This window comes from Rhinopithecus bieti, unplaced genomic scaffold (genome assembly GCF_001698545.2).
Source record: "Rhinopithecus bieti isolate Rb0 unplaced genomic scaffold, ASM169854v2 scaffold_74202, whole genome shotgun sequence".
Lineage (NCBI taxonomy): Eukaryota > Metazoa > Chordata > Mammalia > Primates > Cercopithecidae > Rhinopithecus > Rhinopithecus bieti.
In genome coordinates, this window is record NW_016827513.1 from 150,017 (window position 1) to 160,941 (window position 10,925).

General features: G+C 35.2%; 1 protein-coding gene across 1 annotated transcript in view; it reads right to left on the reverse strand.

Moving 5' to 3' along the window:
* CHMP3 (charged multivesicular body protein 3) overlaps positions 1-10,621 on the reverse strand; it is a 43,137-nt gene extending 32,516 nt beyond the window's left edge. The window contains exon 1 of the mRNA XM_017863823.1: positions 10,560-10,621. The gene's annotated coding sequence lies outside the window, so the exon portion shown is untranslated. The remainder of the gene's footprint in view (positions 1-10,559) is intronic.
* Between the last annotated feature and the right edge of the window lie 304 nt (positions 10,622-10,925).

Below are 10,925 nucleotides of genomic sequence, written 5' to 3' on the forward strand. Positions count from 1 at the left end.
GCTGTTCCTATTCGGCCATCTTGCTCCGCCCCCTCCTGTTTTTCACAATGGCTACATCATTGTACATTCTCACTAATGGTATACAAAGGTTCCAATTTCACTACATACTCACCAACACTTGTTATTTTCTGGGTGTTTTCTTGTTTTGATAGTAGTCATTCTAATGGGTATGAGGTCATTTTGATTTGCATTTCCCCAATGATTAGTGATGTTGAGCATCTTTTCATGTGCTTACTATCTGTACAGCTTATCTGGAGAAATTCCAAAAGTCTATTGAAGTCCTTTGCCTCTTTTTGAATCAAGTCGTTTTATTGTTGTGGCATTTTAGGTGTTTTGTGTATATTCTGAATACAATCTCTTGTCAGATAAATGATTTGCAAATGCTTTCTCCCATTCTATGAGTTGCCTTTTTACTCTGTTGGTAACATTTTCTTATTTTTTTAATATACAATTTTTCTTTTTCTTTTTTTATAGAGATGGGGTTTTGCCACGTTGCCCAGGCTGGTCTCAAACGCCTGGTCTCAAGCAATTGACCCACCACAGCCTCTCAAAGTGCTGGAATTATAGGCGTGAACCACTGTGCCCTGCCAGGTAATCTTTTTAAGATGCATGAAAATTTTTTATTTTCATGAAGTCCAGTTTGTCTACTCTATTTTTTGGAGATGGATCTATGTGGCTCAGGGTGTAGTGCAGTGGCTATTCACAGGCATGAGTATAGCACATTACAGCCTCATACTCCTGGCCTCAACTGATCTTCCAGCCTCAGCCTCCCAAGTAGCTGGGACTACAGTCACACATCACCATGCCCAGCAGTTTGTTCTTCATGTTGTGAAGTTTTGTCCTATGTTTTTTTCTAAGAGTTTCATAGTTTTAGCTCTTACATTTAGGTCTTTGATCCATTTTGGGTTAATTTTTGTATACATTGTTAGGTAAAGGTCCAACTAAATCCTTTTGCATATGGATATTCAGTTTTCCCAGCACCATTTGTTGAGAACTGTCCTTTCCTCCACTGAATGGTCTTGCTACCCTTGTCAAAAATCAGTTGACAACTGGCACAGTTTTTCTGGATACCTATTTTATTCCATTGGTTTATATGTCTGTCTTTATGTCAGTTTAAGTACATTGATTTTATCTCTGTAGCTTTGTAGCAACTTTTGAAGCCAGGAAGAGAGTTGTCAAACTTTCTTTAAGACTATTTTGATTATTTAGGGTCTCTTAAGATTCTATAAGAATTTTAGGACAGATATCTCTATTTCTACAAAAAATGTCATTGGGATTTTGATAAGGATAGCACTATGAATGTATAAGATTGCTTTGGGTAGTACTGACATCTTAACAATATTTAATCTCCCAATCCATGAAAATGAGATATCTTTCCATTTATTTATGTCTAATTTCTTTCAGTAATATTTCATGATTTTCAAGTCTTTTGCCTCCTTGGTTAAGTAAATTCCTAAGTATTTGATTATTTTTGATGCTATTGAAAATGGGTTTTCTTAGTTTCCTTTTCAGATTGTCCATTGTTAATACAGAGAAATACAACTGATTTTTTTTGGTGCTGATATTATATCCTGTTACTTTACTAAATTTATTAGTTCTAATAGGTCTTTTCTGAAAAATCTTTAGGGTATTACACTTATAGTATCAGCTGCAAACAGATTTTTACTTCTTCCTTTTCAATTTAGATACTTTTAACTATTTTTTTCTTGTCCAAGTTCAGTATTATGTTAAAGAGAAGTGGCAAAAGTGGGTCTCCTTGCCTTGTTCCTGATCTTAGAGGAAAAGCTTTTAGTCTTTCACCATTTACTATGATAGTCCCTGTGGTTTTTTTCATACATGGTTTTTACTATGTTCAGGTGATTTCCTTCTATTCCTAGTTGTTTTTAGCATGAAGAGGTGAATTTGGCCAGATGCCTTTTCTGTGTCAATCGAGATGATAATGTGAGTTTCTTTTCCTCTTCTTCCTGTTAATGTGATATATTACACTAATCAAATTTTGTATGTTGAATCATTCTTGCATTCCAGGATAAATCGCACTTGGCCATGATGTGTTTAATGTGTTGCTGGATTTGGTTTGCTAGTATTCTGTTGAAGATTTTTGCACCAATGTTCATAAGAGGTACTGGTCTATAGTTTTCTTGCAGCATCTTTGTCTGATATTATATCAAGACAATACTGGCATCACAGAATGAATTAGGAAGTGTTTTCTTCTCTTCAATTTCTTGAAGTTTGAGAAGTATTGGTGTTAGTTCTTAACTGTTTGATAGAATTCACCAGTGAAGTCATCAGGTCCACAGCTTTTCTGTCAAGATATTTTTGATCACTGATTCACTCTCCCTGCTAGGTGTAAGTCTGTTCATATTTTCTATTTCTTCATGTTCTAATCTTGGTAAGTTTTATGTTTCTAGTAATTTGTCCATCACACCTAGGTTACACAATTTATTAACATACAATTGTCCATAGTATTCTTATAATCTTTATTTCTGTGGAATCAGTAGTAATGTCTCCACTTTCAACTCTGATTTTAGTACTTTCAACCTTCTCTTCTTCCTTAGTCAATCTAGTTAAGGTGTATACATTTTGTTGTCTTTTTCAAGAACCAACTATGGACTTTGTTAATGCTCTATTCTTTTTCTGTTCTGTTTGTCTCTGCTTTTATCTTTATTATTTTCTTCATTCTGCTAGATTTGGGTTGAGTTTGTTCTTGTTCTATTTCCTTTAAGTTGAAAGCTAGGTTATTCACCTGATTTTTTTTTTTTTTTTTTTGACATGGTTTCACTCCCGTCACTCAGGCTAGAGTGCAAGGTGGGTCACCATCACAACTCACTGTAACTGTAACTTCTGCCTCTGGGTTCAAGCAATCTTCCCACCTCAGCCTCCCAAGTAGCTGTGACTACCCATAGACTACAGCACCTAGCTAATTTTTGCATTTTTGATAGAGACAGGTTTCGCCATGTTGCCCAGGCTGGCCTCAAACTCCTGGGCTCAAGTGATCTGCCCGCTTTGGCCTTCCAAAGTGTTGGGATTAAGCCACCACACCTGGCATTCATTCTTAATGTAAGCATTTATAGCTATTAATTTTCCTCTGAGTGTTGCTTTTGCGGTACCTTCTAACTTTTGGTATGTTCTGATTTGGTTTTTACTTGTCTGTTAAGTATTTTCTAATTTCCTTTGTGATTTCTTTTTTCACCCATTGGTTAAGAATGTGTTGCTTAATTTCCATACATTTGTGAATTTTCCAGTATTCTTTCTGTTACTGATTTCTAATTTCATCCTGTTGTGGTCAGAGAAGATAGCTTATATATCTTTTAAATTTGACTGAGACTTGATTTAAGTCTAACATATGGTCTGTCCTAAAGAATGTCTCATGTATATGTGAGAAGAATGTGTATTTTGCTGTTGGGTAGTATTCTGTATACATCTTTAGATCTAATTGTTTTATTTCTGTTTTTTTTTTTTTTTTTTTTTGAGATGGGGTCTCGCTCTGTCTTCCAGGCTGGAGTGTGGTGGCACAATCTCGGCTCAATGCAACCTCCACCTCCCAGGTTCAAGCGATTTGCCTATCTCAGCCTCCCATACCTGGGATTACAGGCACAAACCATGACACCCAGCTAATTTTTGTATTTTTAGTAGAGACGGGGTTTTGCCATGTTGGCCAGGCTCGTCTCAAACTCCTGATATCAGGTGATCCACCTGCCTCAGCCTCCCAAAGTGCTAGGATTACAGGTGTTAGCCACTGTGCTCTGCCTTCATTCTTCAGGACCCCGTTTTCCTACCTAATTCCTATCTAGTTAATAGACCCATTGTTGACAGTGGGGTATTGTCTAACTATTACGGAAGAACTATTTCTCTAATTCTGTCCACTTTTGCTGCATATGTTTTGACAGTCTGTTATTATATACAAAAATATGTACACTTGTTTTATCTTCTTGCTGTATTTAATCTTTTATTAATATATAATATCCTTCTTTGTCTCATATAATCTTTATTTAAAGTCTGTTTTATCTGATAATAACATAGCCGTTTCTGCTGTCTTTTACTTACTATGTCCTTAAAATATCTTTTTCCATCCTTTTGCTTTCAATCTATTTGCATTTTTGGGTCTAAAGTCTTACTCTTGTAGACAGCATATATGTTTTTAAATATAAGATTATGTTTTGTAAAATCCATTCTGCCAATGTCTGTTATTTGATTGGAGACTTTAAATCCATTTACATTCAAAGTAATTACTGTGGGCTGGGCACAGTAGTTCATGCCTGTAATCCTAGCACTTTGGGAGGCCAAGGCAGGATTGCTTGAGTCCAGGAGTTCCAGACTAGCCTAGGCAACATGATGAAACCCTATCTCTACAAAAAATACAAAAACTAGCTGGTGCAGTGGCATGCATCTATAGTCCCAGGTACTTGGCAGGCTGAGATGGGAGGATTGCTAGAGTCCAGGAGGTCGAGGCTGCTGTGAGCTGTGTCACGCCACTGCACTCCAGCCTGGGTGACAGAGCAAGACCCTATCTCAAAAAAAAAAAAAGAGAAAAAAAAGGAATTATTGATAAGGACAAATTTTCTTCTGCCAACCTGTCATTTATTTTCTGTATGTCATAGCTATTTTGTCTCTTATTTCCTGCATTAATGTTTTCTTGTGTGTTTACTTGATTTTTTTGTAATGAAATGTTTTAATTACCTTCTTATTTCCTTTTATATCACCATTGTCTTTGTGGATACCACAGGGATTACGCTTAACATCCTAAACTTATAACACTCTAATGTGAATTTGCATGAGCTTCTTTGTTTTTGAGTCTCACTTTATCACTCAGGCTAGAGTGCACTGTTATCAAGATCTCAGCTCACTGCAAACTCCGTCCCCTGGGTTCAAGCGACTGAACCCACTACTTTCTGGCCTCTAATGTTTCAGATGAGAAATATTCTAAAATCTTATGAGGATCCTTTGTATGTGACAAGATGTTTCTCTCTTGCTCCTTTTAAGATTTTCTCATTGTCTATGGCTTTCTACAGTTTGATTATAATGTGTCTTTCTTGGCAAGATCTCACTTGAATTTATCCTACCTGGAGTTCACTGAACTTCTTGGATGTTTATATTCATATCTTTCATCAAATCTAGGAAGTTTTCAGCCAAGCCATTTCTTCAAATACTCTTTCTGCACCTTTCTCTCTCTTTTCTCCTAAAATTTCCACAATGCATGTTGGTGTACTTGATGATGTCTGACAGGTTTCTTAGGCTCTGTCCATTTCTTTTTTCTTTTTTTTATAGACAGGGTCTTGCTCTGTTGCCCAGGCTGGAGTGCAGTGGCATGATCATGGCTTACTGCAGCCTCAAGCTCCTGGACTCAAGTGATCCTGCCTCAACCTCCTGGGTAGGTAGGACTACAGGCATATACCACCACACGTAGCTAATTTTTGTTTTTATTTTTTGCAGAGATGAGGTTTTGCTGTGTTGCCCAGGCTCGTCTCAAACTCCCAGCCTCAAGCAACACACCTGCCTCAGCCTCCCAAAGCATTAGGATTATGCAGCCAGCCTCAGTTTTTTCTTCTGTTCCTCAGACTTTATAATTTCAATTGTTCTATTTTGAAGTCTGCTGATTCTTTATTTTACCTGCTCAAATATGCTTTTGAATCATTCAAGTAAGGTTTTCACTTCAGTTATTATACTTTTCAGCTCCAGAATTTTGGGGTTTCTTTTCTTGTTTTCTATCTTTCCATTGATATTTCCATTTTGTTCCCACTGTCTTTTTTTTTTTTTAACTTAATCCACCTCTTCCTTTAGTTCTTTGCACATCTGTAAGATACTTGCTTTAAGTCTTTGTTTAGCAAATCTACCATCTAGTCTTTCTCAGCAACAGTTTCTAGTGACTTATTTTTCCCTGCTTTGAGGAGGCCATATTTTCCTGTTTCTTTGTATGCCTTATGATTTTACTGAATGTTTGAATCTTCTAATGTGATAACTCTGGAGATCTGATGCTGCCTCTTCCCCAGGGCTCGTCAGGTTTAGTTTTGTTTTCTAAAATTGGCATAGGGTTTCTGTTGTAAAGATCAGCACAAGGTATAAACTCAAGGTCTTCTGAGCTATTTTATGAGCCTGTACCATTCCCTGGGCATGCACAGTGACTTCCATATTCCCTCATATATACAGCTACTTTTGAGTAGCCTAGCTCTTGATGACAGAAATGTAAAATGGCCATGGAAAACAGTAAATGGTTCCCCCTAAAATTAAAAATACTATTATTATTTGATCCAGTAATGATTTCGTTTATGTATGCAAAAGTACTGAAAAGAATTGGAAGCAAAACAGATATCTGTACATCCATCTTCATAGCAGCATTATTCACAATAGCCAAAAGGTAGAAAGAATCTAAATGTCCATCAGCAGATGAGTGTATAAATAAAATATGGTATATACAGACAACAGAGTATTACTCAGCCTTAAAAAGGAATGAATATCTGATACCTGCTACAACATGGATGATCCTTAAAACTATTATGGTAAGTGAAATAAGCCAGACACAAAGACAAATATTTGATTCTACCTATATGAGGTACTTAGAATAGTCAAATACTTAGATACAGAAAGTAGAATAGTGGTTACTAGGGGCTGGGGGTAGGGAGAAATAGGAAGTTATTGTTTAATAGGTACAGAGTTTCAGTATGGATGAGGAAAAAGATCTGGAGATGGATAGTGGTGATGGTTGCACAACATTATGAATGCACTTACTGCCACTGAACTGTACACTTAAAAATGGTTAAAATGGTCAGCTTTATTTTATGTAAATTTTACAATAAAAACAAAAATCAGCAGCAAGACTAGTATGACTCACAAACGTTTGGGTATAAATACAAAAACAGAGAGAAATATATCTGGAAAAGGATGATCATAAAAAGTATTTGTGTTGGTTATCTGTAAGTGGTCGAACTTCAGAGTGATTTTAACTTTCTTCTTTCTACTTTTCTGAATTTTCACATGTGTATATTTCACCTTTATAGTCATGAGTACTCACCCAAGCTATTTTCATTTGAGGAGCAGATGAAATGAATTACCTAAATTCATTCCAATTATTGCCTATAATGAGTGTTCAAAATGTGTTACATTTGACTGAAAGCTAAACATGTGGACTACCATAAATCTTCCATGAGAAGCTGAGAACACCCTATAGTTACATTTTGCTTTAAGTTACTATTTTTCTTTAACTTGTTATTTAAGTATAACATATATAGAGAAAAGTAAACATAACTGTACAGCTATATACATTTTCACAAATTAAACATGCTCATGTAACCAGGACCTAGATCAAGAAACAGAGTATCACCAATATGCCACAAGGCCCCCTTATGTCACCTTTAATCCACCATTCCCCCCCCCAATAAGCATAGCCAATAGCTTGACTTTTGAGAACATAAATTCATTTTGCAGTTGCTCATTTTTATACTAGTATTTCTTTTTAAATCCATTCACCTTGACTGCTAGTATAAAACCAAATGAAAGATCCCGACAGTGTTTCTATGATAAACCTTCATATGCTTAGCAATCACATTACTTCAGAGTCACACTTTATCAAAGTGCCCCATCCCCGTTTTTGGTATCACCATCAAGTAGTGAAGTCTCTACTGTACGCCAGGTACTGCCCTAAACATTTTACATATATTCACAGATTTAACTGTCACAATAATTCTATGAGATTCAAAGAAGTTTATATAAGGACAGGTGATATCAGAGTTTAAACCTGGTAATGTTAAGACTCCAAAATCCATGATCTTTTTCTGATATCATGTTAGAGTTAGTAAATTAATAAATTACTATTAATGACAAATAATAGGAAACATACATGAAAGATATTGGGCTTGAAGATCGTCATTTAAAAGGCAAAATGAGCTATGGATATGAGAAGAAATACAGTGAGCATAGCACAAAAAAGGAATATGCAATGCTGTGAGACACTGATGAAACTTATGAGGTTTCTAACATTTATTTTTGACACAAATCAATTATTATAATTGCCATACATTTTACCTCTACATGTTACAAGCCTCACAATACATTATTATTTTTACTTTCAAGAGTCAGTAAGTTAAAAACATTCTTAAGAGGAAAAAATAATTTATATTTACTTACATATTTACCATTTCCAGCATACTTTATTCCTTCACATAAATCCAAGTTTGTATCCGGTATGATTTTTCTTCAGCCTACAACCTCTTTTAACATTTATTTTATTGGCAACAAATTCTTTCTGGCTTTTGTTTGAAATTATCTTTATTTCACCTTCACTTATAAATGTTATTTTCATTGGACTTAAGTCTAGGATAACATGGGGTTGTTTTGTTGGATTTTTCTCACCATATGAAAGATATTCTAGTTTGCATTGTTTCTGATAAGAATTTAAAAATCATTCTTATCACTGTTTATTGGACCTAAATTTGTCTATTTTGGGGGGTTATCTTTTTGGTTTTCAGTAATTTGATTATGCTTTGCCTTTGTATGGTTTTGTGTTTATTGGATTTGGAGATGAGTTCCTTGGATCTGCAAGCTTAACAGCTTTCACCATGTTTGAAAAACATTCAGTTACTATTTCATATGATCCCTTCCTGACCCCTCTCCTCCTGAGACTCAAATTACACACATTAGCTCACTTGATATTAAAAGCTCTGTGTTGTTTTTTTTCTTTTTTCTGTCTGTACTACAGTTTGGATAATTTGTATTACAGGTTGAATATCCCTTATCCAAAATGCTTGGAAACCAAATGTCTTTCAGGCTTTAGATTTTGGAAGGTTTGCATCATACCAGTTGTATATCCCTAATCAGAAAATCCGAAATCCACAATCTGAAATATTTGGGTTGCTGATAGGACACTCAAGGGAAATGCTCATTTGAACATTTTAGATTTTGTATATCTTCAATTTCACTTATCTCATTTTCTGTAGTGTCTATTCTGCTGTTAAACCCATTTAGTGAGTCTTCATTTAATTTCACTTCATTTCAGATCTTTCACCTCTAGAAATTCCATTTTGTTATTTTCTGTATTTTGTATTTATCTCCTCATTATGTATACGTTATCCTTTAATCTCAACATATTTATAACAGCTGCTTAAAAATCCTCGACTGTGAATTCAATCATCTGTTTTTTTTGTGGGGGTTTTGGATTTTTGTTTTTTTTTTTAAATCTATTTCTATTACCTGGCTTTTCTCCTGATTTGGGGTCGCATTTTCCTGCTTCTTCATAATAGTACCTCATTGGAAGCTGGCCACTGTGTATGTTTCATTGTTGGGTGTCTGAATTTTGTAGTCTTCCCTTAAAGAGTGTTAATCTTTACTTTGGCAGGCAAATTACCTGCAAATCAGCCTTCAAGTCTTTTAAGTCTTGTTGGTTAGTTGGTATGGGCTTGTGGTAGCCTTTTTTCTAGGACTACCTATCTGATCCTTATTATTAAGGTGTGACTCTTCTGAGGTCTCTACTGAACATCCCAGAGGTTCAACAAAGCCTCTTTTCTGTGTCTGATCAGAACTCAACCACTTCTCAATCCTTTATTAGCTCTAGGAATTATTCACCTTACAGCTTCCTGGTAGTTGTTCTGTTCCTAGTAATTGTTATTTGCCCAGTCTCTCAAAATTTCACTCTAAGCATGCACAGCTTAGTATTCAGTCAAAGACTCCAAAGGATCCTATGGAGACATTTGAAGTTCTTTCTCTGAGTATTTCCCTTCTCTCTGATACTCTGCCCCACAAATTCCAGCCACTCTCTGAACCCTTATCTCTATTCTCAACCCAGTGAAACCACTATGCTCTGCTTGGAATGTCTTTCCACGGGCTATAATCCAGAAAGTATCTCCAAGCAGAATGACAGGGTCATATTAAGGCTCTCTGTCTTTGTTTCTATTCTCTCAGTGATCACAACCCTGTACTGCCAGCTGTCCAATGTTTGAAAACAGCTGTTTCACAGATTTTTGCCCAGTTTTTTTTCTCTCTTGCTTTGTCCAAATTTTTATTTACAATGAGAATGCAAGTTGAAAAGCAATTACTCCTTCGTGGCTGGGAGTGGAATTTCCCTCTCCAATTCTTTTTAAAGAAAGTGATACTGGCATACCTTTAAGATATTAACTCTTCTCCAATCATGAGAGTGTTAAAAACCTTAAAAGTTTTAAATATTACCATCCCTTTGTAAGTCACCTTAAATGGCACTAAACAAAAAAAAATCAACTTTATTTATAAACATACTGTCCTCAATTTACAGTCATGCTAAGATAAACAGAGCAGTGACAATGGAATTGTATCCCTTACTTATATATAATTTATTAAATTTGAATTCCATAAAAGACAATTCTTTATAAGTTAGCAAGAGGTTTCTTTTGCTCTTTCCAAAATATGAAGTTTCTTCTAACTCATGACTCTTTTTTTTAATACTGATACAGAATTAAAAAGCACAAAAGTCAGACAGCTGTAAGTAACTGATATAGGAATAAACTATGTCTTATGATATATAAATGCAGTTTATTTTTATGAACTGAAGCAAAATATACCAAGAAGGTAAAAATAGAAGACATAAAATGATAACTTACCCCTTATTTGCCTGTCCACCAACTCTCACTTCCTTTTATCTTTCAATGACCACTCATTGACCCTGGGCGGAAAATTTTAAGAAAAGGAATGAGAAAGAAAAGCTGAAACTCCAACTCAACTAATTTTGAGAATTTTGTATTTAACTCTACATTTATTCCAATACAAAAATTTTAAAAAAAAAAAGCCATTTTCATAAGACAGGCTTTAGGGTCAAATTTTTACTTTTTTTAAAATTTCACCTTTTTATTCACAGTGCACAGGAGTTTCAACTTATTCAGATTCGTAGCGAGAGCAGGCTGTAAGCAGCACTTTATATAAAACCTCAGAAAGGAGTATGGTACTCTCTAGGTACACAAAGATTTGAA